Source organism: Balaenoptera musculus, chromosome X (genome assembly GCF_009873245.2).
Source record: "Balaenoptera musculus isolate JJ_BM4_2016_0621 chromosome X, mBalMus1.pri.v3, whole genome shotgun sequence".
In the NCBI taxonomy this organism is placed as follows: Eukaryota; Metazoa; Chordata; class Mammalia; order Artiodactyla; family Balaenopteridae; genus Balaenoptera; species Balaenoptera musculus.
Window position 1 is genome coordinate 94,037,470 of NC_045806.1, and position 24,446 is coordinate 94,061,915.

The 24,446-nt window shown below is 38.4% G+C and overlaps 1 protein-coding gene and 1 pseudogene across 1 annotated transcript in view; both read right to left on the reverse strand.

Moving 5' to 3' along the window:
* DCX (doublecortin) overlaps window positions 1-24,446 on the reverse strand; it is a 358,186-nt gene that overhangs the window by 324,443 nt on the left and 9,297 nt on the right. The window lies entirely within an intron of this gene.
* Window positions 3,501-4,454, reverse strand: LOC118888463 (annotated as a pseudogene).

A 24,446-nucleotide genomic window follows, 5' to 3' on the forward strand; every position in this document is an offset into this window, starting at 1 on the left:
TGTGTCTACAACAAAAGAGGACTGTTGCAGAGGCTTGTGGATAGGACTAGATCAGGTACTCTGAACTATTGCTACTTTAAGAAGAGACTCCTGCTTCTAGGATTCTGAGCTGACATTGCTTGGAAAGGTTTTAGACTGAATGAGTGGAGTGGGCCAGAGTTTCCAGGACTCTTTGTAGTCCAGAAATAGATATAGTTCATGAAGGCAGACTGCTCATCTAAGATGCAATAGACACAAATGGAACAAAAGTTAAATACATAGGCATGAGTGAACTGATGAGGGAATCTTATTACAGTTATTTCCTTGGAATACGGTGGGTATTATTTTTTAAAGCTTTATTGAGTTATCATTTATGTACTGACTCAAAGATTTCCAGTTCATTCATATAATTGTGCAACTACCACTAAAACTAGTTTTTTAAAATATTTCCATCACACTTAAAAATGCTCTCAGGCCCTTTTGCAGTCAATTCCCACTTTCCACCAAGCCCAGGCAACTACTTATCTGCTTTCTGACTCTGGCCTTTTCTGGACAATTTATATAAATGGAATTATGCAATATGGGGCCTTTTGTGTCTGGATTCTTTCACTTAGCACATTTTTGAGGTTCATCCATGTTGTAGCATGCATCATTATTTCACTCTTTTTAAAAAAATTAATTAATTAATTAATTAATTTTTGGCTGCGTCTTCATTGCTGTGCACGGGCGTTCTCTAGTTGCGGCAAGTGGGGGCTACTCTTCGTTGCGGTGGCAGACTTCTCATTGAGGTGTCTTCTCTTGTTGCAGAGCATGGGCTCTAGAGCACAGGCTCAGTAGTTGTGGCGCATAGGCTTAGTTGCTCCGTGGCATGTGAGATCTTTCTGGACCAGGGCTCGAACCTGTGACCCCTGCATTGGCAGGCGGATTCTTAACCACTGTGCCACCAGGGAAGCCCTCACTCTTTTTATAGCTGAATGGTATTCCATTGTATGGATATACCACATACTGTTTATCCATTCACCAACAATGCACATTTGAATTGCTTCCAGTTCTGGGCTATTTTGAATAACGCTGCTTTTGCATACGAGTCTTTGTGTGACGTATATTTTAATTTCCCTTGGGTAGATTCTTAAGGGTGGAATTTTTGGGTTGCCTGGTAAGTTTATGTTCAACTTTTCATGAAACTGCCAAACTATTTTCCAAAAAGACCATATCATTTTCCCTTCCCACAAGCAATGTATGAAGATTCTTGTTTTTCTATATCCTCACCAACATTTTTACTGTTTGTCTTTTTGCATAGAGCCATTCTACTGGGTATGAATTGGTATCTCACTATGGTTTTAATTTGCATCTCCATGATGGTTAATTATGTTGAACAATTTTTCATGTGCTCATTGGCCATATGTCTGGCTTCTTTGGAGAAATGACTATTCAGATCTTTTCTCCTTTTTTTTAATATGTAGTTTTATTATCGAGTTGTAAGAGCTCTTTAAAAATTCTACATTAAGTCCCTTAATAGTTAAATGATTTGCAAATATTTTCTCCCATTCCGTGAGTTGTCTTCACTTTCTTGATGGTATCCTTTGAAACACAAAGGTTTTTAATTTTGATGAAGTCTTTTATTTACTTTTTTTGTCATTGTTGCTAGTGCTTTTGGTATCATATCTAAGCTTTGTTTAACCAAAGGTTACAAATATTTTCTCCTATATTTTCTTCTAGAATTTTTATAGATTTAGTTTTTACATTTAAGTCTATGATCTATTTAGACTTATTTTTGTTTATAGTGTAAAGTAAGGGTCTAAATGAATTTTTTGGCATTTTATGGATATTCAATTGACACAGAACCATTTGTTGCAAGGGCTATCCTCTTCCCATTGAATTGTCTTGGAGCCATGTTGAAAAATCATTTGATCATAAATGTATGGGTTTATTTCTGGACTCCCAATTCTGTTCCATTGATCTACATGCCCATCCTTATGCCAATACCACACTGTCTCCATTATTAACTTTTGAAAGTTTTAAAATAGGGTAGTGTAAATCCTCCAACTTTGTTATCATTTTTCAAATTTATTTTGGCTATTTGAGGACCTTTGCATTTCCATTTGAATTTTAGGCTTACCTTGTCAATTTAGGGAACCTTGCAATCTTAACAATACTGAAAATTCCAATCCATTAACATGGAATGTCTCTCCCGTTTATTTAGATCTTTTAAAATTTATCTTAGCAATGTTTTGTGGTTTTCAGTATACAAATTTTGTACTTCTTTTGCTAAATTTCTTCTTAAGTATTTTATTCTTTTTGATGTTGTTAGGAATGTTTTCCTGATAGTTTTCTTAATTGCATTTTTGGATTGTTCATTGCTAATGTACAGAAATACAAATAATTTTGGTATATGGATCTTGTGTCTTGTGACCTTGCTAAATTCATTTATTAATTTTAGTAGTGTGTGTTTGTGCGTATTCCTTAGGATTTTCTAAATATAAATCATGTTGTCTGCAAATTAAGACAGTTTTTACTACTTTCTTTCTAATCTGAATGGCTTTAAAATAATTTTGTTGTTTTTGCACTGGTTAGAATCTGCAGTACAATGCAGTACAATGATGAATAGAAGTGATGACAGTGGACACTCTGGTCTTGTTTCTGATCTTAGAGGAAAAGTATTCAGTCTGTCATGATTACATATATTAGTTAAAGGTTTTTCATAGATGTTCTTTATCAGGTTAGGAAAGTTTCCTTCTAATCCTAGTTTGTTGAGTGCTTTTATCATGACAGGGTGTTGAATTTTATCAAATGCTTTTCCTGTATCTTTTGAGATGATTATGTGTATTTTGTCCTTTATTCTATTAATATGGTATTTTTAATTGTTTTGTGGGCTTTTTTTTTTTAAGACACACTTATTCAGTGTCATGATCAGACTATTACATTTAGCAATCAACAGCATGGGTGCAAAAAAAAAAATCTACATTAAAACCCTTTGTTGGAATGCTTTACACCTTCCACAGAACAGAAACTAAAATAACCTGTTATACAATTAGTCACAAATACAGTCCTCGAATATATACACTACCAAACGTAAAATAGATAGCTAGTGGGAAGCAGCCGCATAGCACAGGGAGATCAGCTCGGTGCTTTGTGACCACCTAGAGGGGTGGGATAGGGAGGGTGGGAGGGAGGGAGATGCAAGAGGGAAGAGATATGGGGACATATGTATATGTATAACTGATTCACTTTGTTATAAAGCAGAAACTGACACACGATTGTAAAGCAATTATACTCTAATAAATATGTTTAAAAAAAAGTTATACAAATATAAAACAACAACAACAACAACAAAAAAAACAAATACAGTCCTCAAGTTCTTTTTGCCCATACACATGAGTATTGTCTAAAACGTCTTATTTGTAGCAGCTAGGCCCTGCCACCACTGTGCTTGGCTGAATTCACAAATCTGTTATAACCTGTAGCTTCCCTGTCACTTCTCTGGCTCTCCTCTCCTGCAAAGATTTGTTTCCTGGCAGTAATTAAAACCTTCTGCCACTGCCATAGCTACTGCTGCCACTGGAACCTCCAGAGCCACCTTGGTTTCATGGTTTGGCAAAGTATTGGCTTCCACCACCACAGGGGCCAGAACTTGTGCCTCCAAAGTTTCCTCCTTTTGTGGGTCCAAAATTTGAAGATTGATTGTTGTAATTGCCAAAGTCACTGTAGCTTCCACCACCTCCAAAATTGCCTACATCATTACCAAATCCATTATAGCCATCCTGCTGCCACCATATCCACCACCACCTCGGCTGCCACCAAAGCCACCTCGACCACTGAAGTTTCCTCCACGACCAAAGTTGTCACTCCCACCAAAACCACATCTGCGACCACCATCAAAGTTTCCAGAACCACTGTGATTTCTTTGGCTGGATGAAGCACTAGCCATCTCTTGCTTAGATAGGGCTTTCCTTACTTCACAGTTGTGGCCATTCACTGTGTGGTATTTCTGAATGACAGTCTTGTCTACGGAGTCATGGTCATCAAAGGTTATGAAAACAAAGCCTCTCTTTGCCACTGCCTCAGTCAGTCATGATTTCAATCACTTCGATTTTCCCATACTGTTCAAAATAATCTCTTAGGTGATGTTCTTCAGTGTCTGTTTTAATGCCACCAACAAAAAACTTTTTCACAGTTAAGTGGGTACCAGGTCTTTGAGAATCTTGAGACGGCCCTCTTTGGTTCCCCAACTCTTCCATCTACCTTGTGTGGCCTTGCATTCACGGCTGCATCCACCTCATCCACAGTGGCATACGTAACAAACCTGAAGCCTCTGGAGCGCTTGGTGTTTGGATCCCTCATTACCACACAGTCTGTGAGTGTTCCCCATTGCTCAGAATGGCTCCTCAGACTCGATCGGTTGTTTCAAAGTTCAGACCTTCAATGAAGAGCTTCCGCAGCTGTTCAGGCTCTTTGGGAGACTCTGACTTAGACATGACGGCAGTAGAGGGGGGAGACTTCAACGATGCTTACTCGGCAGGATCCATGGGCAGAAAGCTTAATTGTTTTTTTTTAAGATTTTTTTGATGTGGACCATTTTTAAAGTCTTTATTGAATTTGTCACAATATTGCTTCTGTTTTATGTTTTGGCTTTTTGGCCGTGAGGCATGTGGGATCATGGCTCCCTGACCAGGGATCGAACCTGCACCCCCTGCATTGGAAGGCGAAATCTTAACCACTGGACCACCAGGGAAGTCTCTAATTGTTTTTAATACTTCTCCAATTTGCATTTCTGGAACAAATCCAACTTTGTTGTGTTTTATAATCCTTTTTATATATTGCTGAATTCAGTGTGCTAATGCTTTTTAAGATTTCTTGCATATGTATTCAGGAGGGATATCAGTCTGTAGTTTTCTTTTCTTCTGATGTCTTTATATGTGTCTTTGGTATCAGAGTAATACTGGCCTCACAGAAGGAATTGGGAAGCACTTCCCTCCTCCTCATTTGTTGAAAGAGTCTGTAAAGAATTGGTGTGATTTTTTTCCTTTAAATATTTGATCCAATTTACCACAAAAGTCACGTGAGCCTGGGCTTTTTGTGTGTGGGGGTGGGGGGTGGGGGGACGATTTAAATTGCTGAATCCATTTCTTTACTTTTTAAAAATCTATTTGCATATCATAATTTTTTGGTGAATACTGCTCATATTAGATAATACAGTTGACCCTTGAACAACATGGGTTTGAACTGCATGGGTCTCCTTATACATGGATTTTCTTCAATAGTAAATACCACAGTACTACACGGTTGGTTGAATCTGTGGATGCATATACGGAGGAACTGCAGATGCAGAGGAATGGCGAATATGGATAGCTGTCTATAAAGTTATATGCGGATTTTCAACTGCATGGAGGATCAGCGCCCCAACCCCCCGTGTTGAGCAAGGGTCAACTGTATGTTTTAACAATTCTCGATTCTGATTTTGCCTCCTGATGGTTGCTATCATTATTTTCTTGGTTGTTTACTAACTTGCCTGAACGAAGTTTATGACCTCTGTCTCCACTATAATGTGGGGCTGCTGATGTCTCTGCTAAGACTTTTTTCTCTTGCTTTTATTTTTAAAGACTAGCTTCCTCAGGGTTGCTCCTATATCTGCATAGCTCAGTGTTAAGGTTTTGCTCAAACACCTCCAGCCAGTATATGTCCATTATCTGTTGATGAGTCTGTGGGTGGACTGGGGAACACATTCAAGCTTCAAACTGTTTGCAAGTCTGCTCCAGCTTTTATTTTCTCCTGGTCTCTCTTGCTTCTCATAGGCATGTAGGCCAGGGATGTGTGGGCATGTACACAGGATATGTGGATTGCCTATCAAGTCCACTATGGCTGTCTCCCTTCCTGGATTTCCCTGTTACATCCCCTGGTAGTCTGCTGGCCCAGTGCCTGCCTCAAACAGTCCTGCAACCTCAGGCTAGCAGTCCTTCTTACCCACTTGCCACTGAGATCTGACAATGCTCTAAATCAAGTGACTTCCTTTCAGCAGCAGCAGCGGCAGCAGCAAAGCGGCTAGCTTTTATTTTACAGCCTGCCTCACCATGGTGGAACTACAGTGCCAACAAAGCTGGAGTGGGGAGTGGTGGTGGTGATAAGTGGTAAGTTGGAGCAAGTCCAGTGTATTAGTCAGGATTCTCCAGAGAAACAGAACCAATAGGATATAGATAGATAGATGGACAGATAGATAGAGACTTATTATGAGAGATTGGCTCACATGATTAGGGAGGCTGAGAAGTCCCATAGTCTGTTGTCTGCAAGCTGGAGGTCCAGGAAAGCTGATGGTGCAGTTCCGGTCCAAACTCAAAGGCCTGAGAACCACGGGAGCCAATAGAGTAGTCCAAGTCTGAGTTTGAAGGACCATGAACCAGGAGCATCAACATCTGAGGGCAGGAGAAGATGGATGTCCCAGCTCAAGCTGAGCAAATTTGCCCTTCCTCTGCATTTTTGGCCCTCAGTGGATTGAATGATATCTACCCGTACTGGTGGGGAGATCTTCTTTACTCATTTTACTGATTCAAATGCTAATCTCTTCCAGAAACACCCTCACAGATACACTCAGAAATAATGTTTTATCAGCTATCTGTGCATCCTTCAGTTCAATCAAGTTGACACAGAAAATTAACCATCACACTCAGGCAAGTACACCATAGACTTGCTCTGTTCTCACCCAAAGTTCAGAAGTTCTAGGTTTGTTCTAGCCTTGGGTCAATTTCCAGAGTGTTGAAGTGGTTGTTTTTGACAATTTGTTCAACTTTTTAGTTGCTCTGCACAGAGGCGTAAATCCCCTAAACTCAAGAATTTATTTACTCAAATACAGGAGGATTTTCTTCATCAAGGTCAAAGAAACTCTTCCAACTGAGGAAGACATCAGTCTCTGACCAGCATCAGTGCAAGATACAATAGTAATACTGACCTGGAGATTTTTCTACTGTTTTACAATACAGCCTTTGATCCAAACATATGAAGAAGGGAACTAATATTTAATAGAAAATGGACATCAGCTTTGGTGTACACTTTGCTGATATGATTTGAACTTGGAGCCATGTGGGCAAATCTAGATGGCAGAAGAAGCAAATGTCTGGGTCATATGTCTGGGGAATGAGAAAGAGAAATTAGGAAAGAAAGAGAGAGAGGAGAATATGAAAGGAGTCTAATGATTTTTCTGAAGGGCTCTTTATACCCAGATAGATTTTCCAATTATTTTGTAAATCCTTCAAAAGCAAGAACAGTCTTTCATGTGTTGTAAAATGCTTTAATGTAATGTCAGTACTGCACATGTGTTAAATTAAAATACTGTAATATTCACTAGCTCCGACGGTCTGGGTAGTACTGAAGGCTAGGTTTGTTAGTATTTTATGGCCATGAAGCCAAATTCTAACTCTGTAATGTAATGTTAGTGTGTCCTCCTCAATCTAGAAGATGGGGCATTGAGACACTGACACTAACAAAATTTCAGCCACACAGGAGTCAGACTTTCTGACCTTCAGTTATGTAAACAATATCTAAAAGCAGGCATGTTAGGAGCCAAAGATCGATGAGCTCCCAGAATGCTGAGTATTTGTTATATAATGTGGAATAGCATCTAGGAATATCTATACCATTTTTAAAATACTCAGGAGACTTAAATTTGTTAAAAATCATTGAATTATACACCAAAACGGGTGAATTATATGATATGTAAAATATACCTCAATAATGTCACTAAAAATACCCAGGAGACTGAGAAAAAAACATATTTTTCAAATATGGAGCTTGAAAAATATACAGATGCAAAATAAAGTCAATTATAGTCCTAAGAAAAGGCAATCTGTTAGGTATTACAGATATTTAATTCAAACACATGTCTTACACAGCTGCATTTTAAGGTAGGTGAAACAAGCCACTTTAGAAATAAATGTATTAATGAAATGTTAGATGCAATTAGAACTCTAGCTATTCAGGAATAAAATTTTCAACAAATCCTTTTTTTAAATTTTTCTTGAACTTTTACTATCACTTATATTTTCAGAAATTTGCAGCTCATGTAACTAACCTATGAATGACTTTCACCTTGACCACAGATTTATTTGTATGGAAAAACACAACAGTATTTGCTAAGTATATGCAATATCTTCCACCTAATTAGTACCTCAGGGCAGGTTGTTTATAAACAGAAAACAATAAGGGACACGTTAAATATCCCCAGCAGTACTCTCTGCATACTATCAGCTTTAGAAATAAAGAAGACAGTTTGCATTTTAAGCAATAAACCAGGTAGCTACCAGACTGCCATTAAGTACAAGGAATCCAACTAGAAAAATGTGGGATTCATGGGGAAATAACATTATCTGCAGCTTTATACACTGGACAAATGAACATGGTTCCCTTTAGCTTCAAATTAGAAATATGTGTAGAGGGCAACATGGAAATACATACTATTATTTCTGTTTTTGATATTAATTTAAAAAAGAATGTTACTAAAAGTGTTTCACACTTGATACTAAATACATCTCAACTTTGCACATCCCCCACCTTCCTACAATCACTGCCAAGTGACTACCTAGTATCCATTTACTGGGATCACAATATAAATCAGCCATTAATTAGGGAGCATTTGGCTCAAGGGACCTGTAATGGGTTGCAGAGAATTGCACATCATGCTTCACATGCAGATGAGGTTGCCATCTGGTGGATTTTCTCTAACTATAAGCTAACAACATTTATAGGTAAAAGCAGAGTAATCGGAGATAGGGCAAGATGGCGGAAGAGTAAGACGCGGAGATCACCTTCCTTCCCACAGACACATTAGAAATACATCTACACGTGGAACTGCTCCTACAGAACACCCACTGAACGCTGGCAGAAGACGTCAGACCTCCCAAAAGGCAAGAAACTCCCCCACGTACTTGGGTAGGACAAAAGAAAAAAGAAATAACAGAGACAAAAGAATAGGGATGGGACCTGCACCAGTGGGAAGGAGCTGTGAAGGAGGAAAGGTTTCCACGCACTAGGAAGCCCCTTCGCGGGCGGAGACTGCGGGTGGCAGAGGGGGGAAGCTTTGGAGCCACGGAGGAGAGCGCAGCCACAGGGGTGCGGAGGGCAAAGCGGAGAGATTCCTGTACGGAGGATGGGTGCCGAGCAGCACTCACCAGCCTGAGAGGCTTGTCTGCTCACCCGCTGGGGCGGGCGGGGGCTGGGAGCTGAGGCTTGGGCTTCGGAGGTCGGATCCCAGGGAGAGGACTGGGGTTGGTGGCGTGAACACAGCCTGAAGGGGTTAGTGCACCACAGCTAGCTGGGAGGGAGACCGGGAAAAAGTCTGCAGCTGCCGAAGAGGCAAGAGACTTTTTCTTCCCTCTTTGTTTCCTGGTGCGCGAGGAGAGGGGATTCAGAGCGCCGCCTAAACGAGCTCCAGAGACGGGCGCGAGCCGCGGCTATCAGTGCGGACCCCAGAGACGGGCATGAGATGCTAAGGCTGCTGCTGCCACCACCAAAAAGCCTGTGTGCAAGCACAGGTCACTCTCCACACCGCCCCTCCCGGGAGCCGGTGCAGCCCGCCACTGCCAGGCTCCCGTGATCCGGGGACAACTTCCCCTGGAGAACGCACGGCGCGCCTCAGGCTGCTGCAATGTCACGCCAGCCTCTGCCGCCGCAGGCTCGCCCCGCATCCGTACCCCTCCCTCCCCCCGGCCTGAGTGAGCCAGAGCCCCCGAAGCAGCTGCTCCTTTAACGCTGTCCTGTGTGAGTGGAAAAACAGATGCCCTCAGGCGACCTACACACAGAGGCGGGTCCAAATCCAAAGCTGAACCCCGGGAGCTGTGCGAACAAAGAAGAGAAAGGGAAATCTCTCCCAGCAGCCTCAGAAGCAGCGGATTAAAACTCCACAAACAACTTGATGTGCCTGCATCTGTTGAATACCTGAATACACAACGAATCATCCCAAATTCAGGAGGTGGACTTTGGGAGCAGGATATATTAATTTTTCCCCTTTTCCTTTTTTTGTGAATGTATATGTGTATGCTTCTGGGTGAGATTTTGTCTGTATAGCTTTGCTTTATAATAGCTTTATTCTATTTCATTTTATTTTATCTCCTTCCTTCCTTCCTTCCTTCCTTCCTTCCTTCCTTCCTTCCTTCCTTCCTATTTTTTCTCCCTCTTACTCTGAGCCGTGTGGATGAAAGGCTCTTGGTGCTCCAGCCAGGCATCAGGGCTGTGCCTGTGAGGTGTGAGAGCCAATTTCAGGACACTGGTCCACAAGAGACCTCCCAGCTCCACGTAATACCAAACGGCAAAAATCTTTCAGAGATCTCCATCTCAACATCAAGACCCAGCTTCACTCAACGACCAGCAAGCTACAGTGCTGGACACCCTATGCCAAGCAACTAGCAAGACAGGAACACAGCCCCATCCATTAGCAGGGAGGCTGCCTAAAATCATAATAAGGCCACAGACACCCCAAAATACACCACCAGACGTGGACGTGCCTGCCAGAAAGACAAGATCCAGCCTCATCCACCAGAACACAGGCACTAGTTCCCTCCACCAGGAAGCCTACACAACCCACTGAACCAACCTTAGCCTCTGGGGACAGATACCAAAAACAACGGGAACTACGAACCTGCAGCCTGTGAAAAGGAGATCCCAAACACAGTAAGATAAGCAAAATGAGACGACAGAAAAACACACAGCAGATGAAGGAGCAGGGTCAAAACACACCAGACCTAACAAATGAAGAGGAAATAGGTGGTCTACCTGAAAAAGAATTCAGAATAATGATAGTAAGGATGATCCAAAATCTTGGAAATAGAATAGACAAAATGCAAGAAACATTTAACAAGGACGTAGAAGAACTAAAGAGGAACCAAGCAACGATGAAAAACACAATAAATGAAATTAAAAATACTCTAGACGGGATCAATAGCAGAATAACTGAGGCAGAAGAACGGATAAGTGACCTGGAAGATAAAATGGTGGAAATAACTACTGCAGAGCAGAATAAAGAAAAAAGAATGAAAATTACTGAGGACAGTCTCAGAGACCTCTGGGACAACATTAAACGCACCAACATTCGAATTATAGGGGTCCCAGAAGAAGAAGAGAAAAAGAAAGGGACTGAGAAAATATTTGAAGAGATTATAGTTGAAAACTTCCCTAATATGGGAAAGGAAATAGTTAATCAAGTCCTGGAAGCACAGAGAGTCCCATACAGGATAAATCCAAGGAGAAACACGCCAAGACACATATTAATCAAACTATCAAAAATTAAATATAAAGAAAACATATTAAAAGCAGCAAGGGAAAAACAACAAATAACACACAAGGGAATCCCCATGAGGTTAACTGCTGATCATTCAGCAGAAACTCTGCAAGCCAGAAGGGAGTGGCAGGATATACTTAAAGTGATGAAGGAGAAAAACCTACAACCAAGGTTACTCTACCCAGCAAGGATCTCATTCAGATTTGATGGAGAAATTAAAACCTTTACAGACAAGCAAAAGCTGAGAGAGTTCAGCACCACCAAACGAGCTTTACAACAAATGCTAAAGGAACTTCTCTAGGCAAGAAACACAAGAGAAGGAAAACACCTACAATAACAAACCCAAAACATTTAAGAAAATGGGAATAGGAACATACATATCGATAATTACCTTGAATGTAAATGGATTAAATGCTCCCACCAAAAGACACAGACTGGCTGAATGGATACAAAAACAAGACCCATATATATGCTGTCTACAAGAGACCCACTTCAGACCTAGAGACACATACAGACTGAAAGTGAGGGGATGGAAAAAGATATTCCATGCAAATGGAAATCAAAAGAAAGCTGGAGTAGCAATTCTCATATCAGACAAAATAGACTTTAAAATAAAGAATATTACAAGAGACAAAGAAGGACACTATATAATGATCAAGGGATCGATCCAAGAGGAAGGTATACCAATTGTAAATATTTATGCACCCAACATAGGAGCACCTCAATACATAAGGCAAATACTAACAGCCATAAAAGGGGAAATCGACAGCAACACAATCATAGTAGGGGACTTTAACACCCCACTTTCACCAATGGACGGATCATCCAAAATGAAAATAAGTAAGGAAACACAAGCTTTAAATGATACATTAAACAAGATGGACTTAATTGATATTTATAGGACATTCCACCCAAAAACAACAGAATACACATTTTTCTCAAGTGCTCATGGAACATTCTCCAGGATAGATCATATCTTGGGTCACAAATCAAGCCTTGGTAAATTTAAGAAAATTGAAATCGTATCAAGTATCTTTTCCGACCACAACGCTATGAGACTAGATATCAATTACAGGAAAAGATCTGTAAAAAATACAAACACATGGAGGCTACACAATACACTACTTAATAACGAAGTGATCACTGAAGAAATCAAAGGGGAAATCAAAAAATACCTAGAAACAAATGACAATGGAGACACGACGACCCAAAACCTATGGGATGCAGCAAAAGCAGTGCTAAGAGGGAAGTTTATAGCAATACAATCCTACCTCAAGAAACAGGAAACATCTCGAATAAACAACCTAACCTTGCACCTAAAGTAATTAGAGAAAGAAGAACAAAAAAACCCCAAAGCTAGCAGAAGGAAAGAAATCATAAAGATCAGATCAGAAATAAATGAAAAAGAAATGAAGGAAACAATAGCAAAAATCAATGAAACTAAAAGCTGGTTCTTTGAGAAGATAAACAAAATTGATAAAGCATTAGCCAGACTCATCAAGAGAAAAAGGGAGAAGACTCAAATCAATAGAATTAGAAATGAAAAAGGAGAAGTAACCACTGACACTGCAGAAATACAAACGATCATGAGAGATTACTACAAGCAACTCTATCAATAAAATGGACAACCTGGAAGAAATGGACAGATTCTTAGAAATGCACAACCTGCCGAGACTGAACCAGGAAGAAATAGAAAATATGAACAGACCAATCACAAGCACTGAAATTGAAACTGTGATTAAAAATCTTCCAACAAACAAAAGCCCAGGACCAGATGGCTTCACAGGTGAATTCTATCAAACATTGAGAGAAGAGCTAACACCTATCCTTCTCAAACTCTTCCAAAATATTGCAGAGGGAGGAACACTCCCCAACTCATTCTACGAGGCCACCATCACCCTGATACCAAAACCAGACAAAGATGTCACAAAGAAAGAAAACTACAGGCCAATATCACTGATGAACATAGATGCAAAAATCCTCAACAAAATACTAACAAACAGAATCCAACAGCACATTAAAAGGATCATACACCATGATCAAGTGGGGTTTATTCCAGGAATGCAAGGATTCTTCAATATATGCAAATCAATCAACGTGATACATCATATTAACAAATTGAAGGAGAAAAACCATATAATCATCTCAATAGATGCAGAGAAAGCTTTCGACAAAATTCAACACCCATTTATGATAAAAGCCCTGCAGAAAGTAGGCATAGAGGGAACTTTCCTCAACATAATAAAGGCCATATATGACAAACCCACAGCCAACATTGTCCTCAATGGTGAAAAACTGAAACCATTTCCACTAAGATCAGGAACAAGACAAGGTTGCCCACTCTCACCACTATTATTCAACATAGTTTTGGAAGTGTTAGCCACAGCAATCAGAGAAGAAAAAGATATAAAAGGAATCCAAATCGGAAAAGAAGAAGTAAAGCTGTCACTGTTTGCAGATGACATGATACTATACATAGAGAATCCTAAAGATGCTACCAGAAAACTCCTAGAGCTAATCAATGAATTTGGTAAAGTAGCAGGATACAAAATTAATGCACAGAAATCTCTTGCATTCCTATACACCAATGATGAAAAATCTGAAAGTGAAATTAAGAAAACACTCCCGTTTTCCATTGCAACAAAAAGAATAAAATATCTAGGAATAAACCTACCTAAGGAGACAAAAGACCTGTATGCAGAAAATTATAGGACACTGATGAAAGAAATTAAAGATGATACAAATAGATGGAGAGATATACCATGTTCTTGGATTGGAAGAATCAACATTGTGAAAATGACTGTACTACCCAAAGCAATCTACAGATTCAATGCAATCCCTATCAAACTACCACTGGCATTTTTCACAGAACTAGAACAAAAAATTTCACAATTTGTATGGAAACACAAAAGACCCCGAATAGCCAAAACAATCTTGAGAACGAAAAACGGAGCTGGAGGAATCAGGCTCCCTGACTTCAGACTCTATTGCAAAGCTACAGTAATCAAGACAGTTTGGTACTGGCACAAAAACAGAAATATAGATCAATGGAACAGGATAGAAAGCCCAGAGATAAACCCACGCACATATGGTCACCTTATCTTTGATAAAGGAGGCAAGCATATACAGTGGAGAAAAGACAGCCTCTTCAATAAGTGGTGCTGGGAAAATTGGACAGGTACATGTAAAAGTATGAAATTAGAACACTCCCTGATACCATACACAAAAATAAACTCAAAATGGATTAAAGACCTAAGTGTAAGGCCAGACACTATCAAACTCTTAGAGGAAAACATAGGCAGAACACTCTATGACATAAACCACAGCAAGATCCTTTTTGACCCAGCTCCTAGAGAAATGGAAATAAAAACAAAAATAAACAAATGGGACCTAATGAAACTTAAAAGCTTTTGCACAGCAAAGGAAACCATAAACAAGACCAAAAGACAACCCTCAGAATGGGAGAAAATATTTGCAAATGAAGCAACTGACAAAGGATTAATCTCCAAGATTTACAAGCAGCTCATGCAGCTCAATAACAAAAAATCAAACAACCCAATCCAAAAATGGGCAGAAGACCTAAATAGACATTTCTCCAAAGAAGATATACAGATTGCCAACAGACACATGAAAGAATGCTCAACATCATTAATCATTAGAGAAATGCAAATCAAAATTACAATGAGGTATCATCTCACACCGGTCAGAATGGCCATCATCAAAAAATCTAGAAACAATAAATGCTGGAGAGGGTGTGGAGAAAAGGGAACCCTCTTGCACTGTTGGTGGGAATGTAAATTGATACAGCCACTATGGAGAACAGTATGGAGTTTCCTTAAAAAACTAAAAATAGAACTACCATATGACCCAGCAATCCCACTACTGGGCATATACCCTGAGAAAACCATAATTCAAAAAGAGTCATGTACCAAAATGTTCATTGCAGCTCTATTTACAATAGCCAGGACATGGAAGCAACCTAAGTGTCCATCATCGGATGAATGGATAAAGAAGATGTGGCACATATATACAATGGAATATTCCTCAGCCATAAAAAAGAAATGAAATGGAGGTATTTGTAATGAGGTGGATGGAGTTAGAGTCTGTCATACAGAGTGAAGTAAGTCAGAAAGAGAAAAACAAATACAGTATGCTAACACATATATATGGAATCTAAGGAAAAAAAAAAAAGGTCATGAAGAACCTAGTGGCAAGATGGGAATAAAGACACAGACCTACTAGAGAATGCACTTGAGGATATGGGGAGGGGGAGGGGTGAGATGTGACAGGGTGAGAGAGTGTCATGGACATACATACACTACCAAATGTAAAATAGATAGCTAGTGGGAAGCAGCCGCACAGCACAGGGAGATCAGCTCGGTGCTTTGTGACCACCTAGAGGGGTGGGATAGGGAGGGTGGGAGGGAGGGACATGCAAGAGGGAAGAGATATGTGAACATATGTATATGTATAACTGATTCACTTTGTTATAAAGCAGAAACTAACACACCATTGTAAAGCAATTATACTCCAATAAAGATGTTTAAAAAAAAAAAAAGCAGAGTAATCCTTTTCTAGATGGGCAAAGCTGCCACTTTTAGAAAACATCTGGTTTCTTTTAACATTTATTAAGTGTCCATTTTGTGATTTTGCTCTGAATGGGTGCCTGTTTTTTGTAACTTAAATATGAGCGAAAAATACCACGAAAGCAAGTATATTAAAACTTCAGATTTAAAAGGTAAAAAAATGTTGGATGAAAAAAGATATTCCATGCAAATAGTAACCAAAACAGAGCAGGAGTGGCTACACTTAGATAAAATAAACTTTCAGCTGAAGTCTGTCACAAGATACAAGAAAGTCATTATATCGTGATAAAGGGGTCAGTTCAGAAATGGCAATACAATAATAGTAGGGGACTTTAATATCCCACTTTCAATATTGCATAGGTCATCTAAATAGAAAATTAATAAGGAAAGAGTGGTTCTGAACAACACTATAGACCAAATGGACCTAACAGACATATACAAAATGTTCTATCCAACAGCACCAAAATACACATTCTTCTCAAGCACACATGGAATATTCTCCAGGATACATCTTATGTTGGGCCACAAAGCAAGTCTTAGTAAATTTAAGAAGATTGAAATCCTATCAAGTATCTTTTGCAACCACTAAGGCATAAAACTAGAAACCAATAACAGGAGGAAAACTGAAAAATTCACAAATGTGTGGAAATTAAATAACATACTCTTGAACAACCAATGAGTCAAAGAAGAAATCAAAAGGTAAATCAGAAAGTGTCTTGAGACAAATGAAAACAAAAACACAACATACCAAAATTTATGGGATGTAGCAAAAGCAGTTCTAAGGGGGAAGTTCAAAACAATAAATACCTACATTAAGAAAAAAGAACGATCTCAAATAAACAACATAACTTTACACCTCCAGGAAATTAGAAAAAGAACAAACTTAGCCCAAAGTTAGCAGAAGGAAGAAAATAATAAAAATTATGGCAGGAATAAATGAAATAGAGAGTAGAATGACAATAATAAAAAAAAATCAATGAAACTAAGAGTTGGTTTTTGAAAGATAAACAGAATTTACCAATCTTTAGATAGACTAACCAAAAAGAAAAGAGAGAGGATTCAAAAGGTAATAAATGTGACTTTTTTATTTAGCAAATTCTTGCTAAACAAAATTTTGTTACACTAATATTAAAAATGTCTAGAAATAAGATCTATGACATCACATTGGTTCTGTTTTAAATGTCAAAGTGACTTCTGATATTAAGTATGTCTTTACCTAACAGCCTTACCATGGGGATTCAGGAGCAGATATATGCCAGAACTATAAACAGTTCCTTCTCTAACTTACTCTAATACAAAATGACTGTTGATTCAGATATCACCACCCAGCTTATCTAGTTTTACTCTTCTCTCCTTCTTTTCCCTAATGAAACTCTCCAAAAATGATCTCCCATGTATTGACATATGACATCTATCCTTTAGAAGGCGTGACAGTTGCCGAAAACAATGTGTTATGAAACTTGTTGCATTTTTACACATAGGCTAATTAGTTAACTGAATTCTCCCTCATGGCCATTAGTCAGCTGTCTCACAACTACATATTATTTATTTATTTATTTTAAATTTTTATTTTATTTATTTATTTATTTATTTAGATTTTTGGCTGTGTTGGGTCTTTGTTTCTGTGCGAGGGTTTTCTCCAGTTGCGGCGAGCGGGGACCACTCCTCATCGCGGTGCGCGGGCCTCTCACTGCCACGGCCTCTCCCGCTGCGGAGCACAGGCTCCAAACGCGCAGGCTCAGTAGTTGTGGCTCACGGGCCCAGTCGCTCCGTGGCATGTGGGATCCTCCCAGACCAGGGCTCAAACCCGTGTCCTCTGCACTGGCAGGCGGACTCTCAACCACTGCGCCACCAGGGAAGCCCCATATTATTTATTGATCATAAAGCAGAACAGGTAAAAAGGAACATGGGCCTTGGAGTCGGATCTGGATTAAAATCCTATCTCTGTTGTTTCTAAGTTATTTCTCCTTCATAAATTTGTTTTCTGAGACTCATTCCTCAGCTGTTAGAAAAAGAAGTGGGGAGAAATGATGCTACAGGGATAGTATTGGGTTGTTGTAGGGATGAGAGCACCTACCGAATAGATTTTTAATACATCTCAGTAAATATGAGAAGTGGGTATTTTGTTTGTTTGTTTGTTGTTGTGTGTGTGTGTTTTTTCTTTTACTGAAGCCCTATCTACTTTTCCACCCTGATGATTTCAATTAACACTACCATGTTTGCATGAAATAACCTACATCAAAGTTAGTTTAAAAAAAGAAATCAGCAAGCAAATACATACATATGTATATACATAAAATATCAATACAAATTTAATACAAATATTAATACAAATGTAGTGACTACTCCAGGAAATATGACATCACAATTGCAAACGTGATGTTATATGAATGGGTATTTGTGACTTGGGATAAAATTTCCTTTACAGTAAGATGATGCAAATAGTTTTTGTATGTATAAGTGAGGCAACGAGCTCTGGAAACCAGTTAGATGACAAGAATAGGCTCTGGTAATGCAGACACTAATGTTGAAAATACATGTGAAGAGTTATATATTTCATGAAATAGGAGGGGATAAAAGCAACACAGCTAAATCAATGTATTTATATAATGGAACTTAATTATTTTACTAAATTGAAATTTTAAATAACCTAAGTAGATATTTAACTCATTCATTTATATCCCTAAACATTTTTATAATCCAGTTGACAAGAAAAACTTTTTGATATCTTCTTATTGAGGTCTCCTTATATTTGAGGATATATAACACATGCTGATGACTACATAATCTGCATCTCTAGCCCAGCCCTTTCTCTTGAACTCCAGACTCAGATACCTAAATATCTCCTAGACTTCTCTACTACCATGTTCCACAAAAGAGACAGCAGAGCTAAATGGTTAGGAGTGCAGACTAGGGGTTAAACAGACTGGGTCCAACTCCTGATTCCATCATTTACCAGCTGTGTAACTTTGGACAAGTTACTTCATTTCTCTGATCCTCAGTTTCCTCATTTGTAAAATGGGGATAAAAATAGTACTGATCTTATAGGATTAGTGTGAAAATTAAATGAAATATATACCTAGTACACTTGGCTGAATGTACTCTATTAAACAATCAATAAGTTATACATTCCACTATAAGAAACACATGCACATATATCTCATTGAAACCAGTAATTTTTTACCTTGGTGTGCCTTAGCTGGCAGCTCTTTTTCTAGACTTGCTGTACCTGAACTGGTTTTAATGATGTTTTGCAGCAGTTGTCAAAGGTTAGCATGTATGAATAGTATACAAAGAAACACATATATATGGAACGTTACCTACAAAATTCATTCTGTTTATACTGCAAGTTGGCAAAACAGAAAAATCAAAATATTTTGCATCATTCACATGGTATTTGTCACATAATACCATATACAATATAGCAGTTCTTTTGTATATGTCTTACCTTCAACACTAGATTATGAGCTTCTTGATAAACAGCAGTTTAGGCATTTTTTTTTAATGTCTGAAACATTTATATTAACATATTTCCATACAAATAACCCAATGAAAGTTTAGTATTAGTTGTTATGTTTGTTTCTTTTTTTATACTGCAGGTTCTTATTAGGCATCAGTTTTATACACATCAGTGTATACATGTCAATCCCAATCGCCCAATTCAGCACACCACCATCCCCACCCCACCGCAGTTTTCCCCCCTTGGTGTCCATATGTCCGTTCTCTACATCTGTGTCTCAACTTCTGCCCTGCAAACCGGCTCATCTGTACCATTTTTCTAGGTTCCACATACATGCGTTAATATATGATATTTGTTTTTCTCTTTCTGACTTACTTCACTCTGTATGACAGTCTCTAGATCCATCCACGTCTCAACAAATGACTCAATTTCGTTCCTTTTTATGGCTGAGTAATATTCCATTGTATATATGTACCACATCTTCTTTATCCATTCGTCTGTTGATGGGCATTTAGGTTGCTTCCATGACCTGGCTATTGTAAATAGTGCTGCAATGAACATTCAGGTGCAAGTGTCTTTCTGAATTACGGTTTTCTCTGGGTATATGCCCAGTAGTGGGATTGCTGGGTCATATGGTAATTCTATTTTTAGTTTTTTAAGGAACCTCCATATTGTTCTCCATAGTGGCTGTATCAATTTACATTCCCACCAACAGTGCAAGAGAGTTCCCTTTTCTCCACACCCTCTCCAGCATTTGTTGTTTGTAGATTTTCTGATGATGCCCATTCTAACTAGTGTGAGGTGATACCTCATTGTAGTTCTGATTTGCATTTCTCTAATAATTAGTGATGTTGAGCACCTTTTCATGTGCTTCGTGGCCGTCTGTATGTCTTCTTTGGAGAAATGTCTATTTAGCTCTTCTGCCCATTTTTGGATTGGGGTGTTTGTTTCTTTAATATTGAGCTGAATGAGCTGTTTATATATTTTGGAGATTAATCCTTTGTCCGTTGATTCGTTTGCAAATATTTTCTCCCATTCTGAGGGTTGTCTTTTTGTCTTGTTTATGGTTTCCTTTGCTGTGCAAAAGCTTTGAAGTTTCATTAGGTCCCATTTGTTTATTTTTGTTTTTATTTCCATTACTCTAGGAGGTGGATCCAGAAAGATCTTGCTGTGATTGATGTCAAAGAGTGTTCTTCCTATGTTTTCCTCTAAGAGTTTTATAGTGTCCAGTCTTACATTTAGGTCTCGAATCCATTTTGAGTTTATTTTTGTGTATGGTGTTAGGGAATATTCTAATTTCATTCTTTTACATGTAGCTGTCCAGTTTTCCCAGCACCACTTATTGAAGAGACTGTCTTTTCTCCATTGTATATCTTTGCCTCCTTTGTCATAGATTAGTTGACCATAGGTGCATGGGTTTATCTCTGGGCTTTCTATCTTGTTCCATTGATCTATGTTTCTGTTTTTGTGCCAGTACCATATTGTCTTGATTACTGTAGCTTTGTAGTATAGTCTGAAGTCAGGGAGTCTGATTCCTCCAGCTCCGTTTTTTTCCCTCAAGACTGCTTTGGCTATTCGGGGTCTTTTGTGTCTCCATACAAATTTTAAGATGATTTGTTCTAGTTCTGTAAAAAATGCCATTGGTAATTTGATAGGGATTGCATTGAATCTGTAGATTGCTTTGGGTAGTATAGTCATTTTCACAATGTTGATTCTTCCAATCCAAGAACATGGTATATCTCTCCATCTGTTGGTATCATCTTTAATTTCTTTCATCAGTGTCTTATAGTTTTCTGCATACAGGTCTTTTGTCTCCCTAGGTAGGTTTATTCCTAGGTATTTTATTCTTTTTGTTGCAATGGTAAATGGGAGTGTTTCCATAATTTCTCCTTCAGATTTTTCGTCATTAGTGTATAGGAATGCAAGAGATTTCTGTGCATGAATTTTGTATCCTGCAACTTTACCATATTCATTAATTAGCTCTAGCAGTTTTCTGGTGGCAGTTTTAGGATTCTCTATGTATAATATCATGTCATCTGCAAACAGTGACAGTTTTACTTCTTCTTTTCCAATTTGTATTCCTTTTATTTCTTTTTCTTCTCTGATTGCCGTGGCTAGGACTTCCAGAACTATGTTGAATAATAGTGGTGAGAGTGGACATCCTTGTCTCGTTCCTGATTTTGGAGGAAATGCTTTCAGTTTTTCACCATTGAGAATGATGTTTGCTGTGGGTTTGTCATATATGGCCTTTATTATGTTGAGGTAGGTTCCCTCTATGCCCACTTTCTGGAGAGTTTTTATCATAAATGGGTGTTGAATTTTGTCAAAAGCTTTTTCTGCATCTATTGAGATGATCATATGGTTTTTATTCTTCAATTTGTTAATATGGTGTATCACATTGATTGATTTGCGTATATTGAAGAATCCTTGCATCCCTGGGATAAACCCCACTTGATCATGGTGTATGATCCTTTTAATGTGTTGTTGGATTCTGTTTGCTAGTATTTTGTTGAGGATTTTTGCATCTATATTCATCAGTGGTATTGGTCTATAATTTTCTTTTTTTGTAGTGTCGTTGTCTGGTTTTGGTATCAGGGGGATGGTGGCCTCATAGAATGAGTTTGGGAGTGTTCCTTCCTCTGCAATTTTTTGGAAGAGTTTGAGAAGGATAGGTGTTAGCTCTTCTCTAAATGTTTGATAGAATTCACCTGTGAAGCCATCTGGTCCTGGACTTTTGTTTGTTGTAAGATTTTTAATCACAGTTTCAATTTCATTGCTTGTGATTGGTCTGTTCATATTTTCTGTTTCTTCCTGGATCAGTCTTGGAAGGTTATACCTTTCTAAGAATTTGTCCATTTCTTCCAGGTTGTCCATTTTATTGGCATAAAGTTGCTTGTAGTAGTCTCTTAGGATGCTTTGTATTTCTGCAGTGTCTGTTGTAACTTCTCCTTTTTCATCTCTGATTTTATTGATTTGAGTCCTCTCCCTCTTTTTCTTGATGAGTCTGGCTAATGGCTTATCAATTTTGTTTATCTTCTCAAAGAACCGGCTTTTAGTTTTATTGATCTTTGCTATTGTTTTCTTTGTTTCTATTTCATTTATTTCTGCTCTGATCTTTATGATTTCTTTCCTTCTGCTAACTTTGGGTTTTGTTTGTTCTTCTTTCTCTAGTTTCTTTAGGTGTAAGGTTAGATTATTTACTTGAGATTTTTCTTGTTTCTTTAGGTAGGCTTGTATAGCTATAAACTTCCCTCTTAGAACTGCTTTTGCTGCATCCCATAGGTTTTGAGTCGTCGTGTTTTCATTGTCATTTGTCTCTAGGTATTTTTTGATTTCCTCTTTGATTTCTTCAGTGATCTCTTGGTTATTTAGTAACGTATTGTTTAGCCTCCATGTGTTTGTCTTTTTTACATTTTTTTCCCTGTAATTCATTTCTAATCTCATAGCATTGTGGTCAGAAAAGATGCTTGATATGATTTCAATTTTCTTAAATTTACTGAGGCTTGATTTGTGACCCAAGATATGATCTGTCCTGGAGAATGTTCCGTGTGCACTTGAGAAGAACGTGTAATCTGCTGTTTTTGGATGGAATGTCCTATAAATATCAATTAAATCTATCTGGTCTATTGTGTCAGTTAAAGCTTCTGTTTCCTTATTTATTTTCATTTTGGATGATCTGTCCATTGGTGTAAGTGAGGTGTTAAAGTCCCCCACTATTATTGTGTCAATTTCCTCTTTTATGGCTGTTAGCAGTTGCCTTATGTATTGAGATGCTCCTATGTTGGGTGCATATATATTTATAATTGTTATATCTTCTTCTTGGATTGATCCCTTGATCATTATGTAGTGTCCTTGTCTCTTGTAACATTCTTTATTTTAAAGTCTATTTTATCTGATATGAGTATAGCTACTCCAGCTTTCTTTTGATTTCCATTTGCATGGAATATCTTTTTCCATCCCCTCACTTTCAGTCTGTATGTGTCCCTAGGTCTAAAGTGGGTCTCTTGTAGACAGCATATATATGGGTCTTGTTTTTGTATCCATTCAGCAAGCTTGTGTCTTTTGGTTGGAGCATTTGATCCATTCACGTTTAAGGTAATTATCGATATGTATGTTCCTATGACCATTTTCTTAATTGTTTTGGGTTTGTTTTTGTAGGTCCTTTTCTTCTCTTGTGTTTCCCACTTAGAGAAGTTCCTTTAGCATTTGTTGTAGAGCTGGTTTGGTGATGCTGAATTCTCTTAGCTTTTGCTTGTCTGTAAAGCTTTTGATTTCTCCATCAAATCTGAATGAGATCCTTGCTGGGTAGAGTAATCTTGGTTGTAGGTTCTTCCCTTTCATCACTTTAAGTATATCATGCCACTCCCTTCTGGCTTGTAGACTTTCTGCTGAGAAATCAGCTGTTAACCTTATGGGAGTTCCCTTGTATGTTATTTGTCGTTTTTCCCTTGCTGCTTTCAATAATTTTTCTTTGTCCTTAATTTTTGCCATTTTGATTACTATGTGTCTCAGTGTGTTTCTCCTTGGGTTTATCCTGTATGGGACTCTCTGTGCTTCCTGGACTTGGGTGGCTATTTCCTTTCCCATGTTAGGGAAGTTTTCGACTATAATCTCTTCAAATATTTTCTCTGGTCCTTTCTCTCTCTCTTCTCCTTCTGGGACCCCTATAATGCGAATGTTGTTGCGTTTAATGTTGTCCCAGAGGTCTCTTAGGCTGTCTTCATTTCTTTTCATTCTTTTTTCTTTAGTCTGTTCCGCAGCAGTGAATTCCACCATTCTGTCTTCCAGGTCACTTAGCCGTTCTTCTGCCTCAGTTATTCTGCTATTGATTCCTTCTAGTGTAGTTTTCATTTCAGTTATTGTATTGGTCATCTCTGTTTGTTTGTTCTTTAATTCTTCTAGGTCTTTGTTAATCATTTCTTGCATCTTCTCAATCTTTGCCTCCATTCTTATTCCGAGGTCCTGGATCATCTTCACTATCATTATTCTGAATTCTTTTTCTGGAAGGTTGCCTATCTCCACTTCATTTAGTTGTTTTTCTGGGGTTTTTTCTTGTTCCTTCATCTGATATATAGCCCTCTGCCTTTTCATCTTGATTATCTTTCTGTAACTGTGGGTTTTGGTCCACAGGCTGTAGGATTGTAGTTTTTCTTGCTTCTGT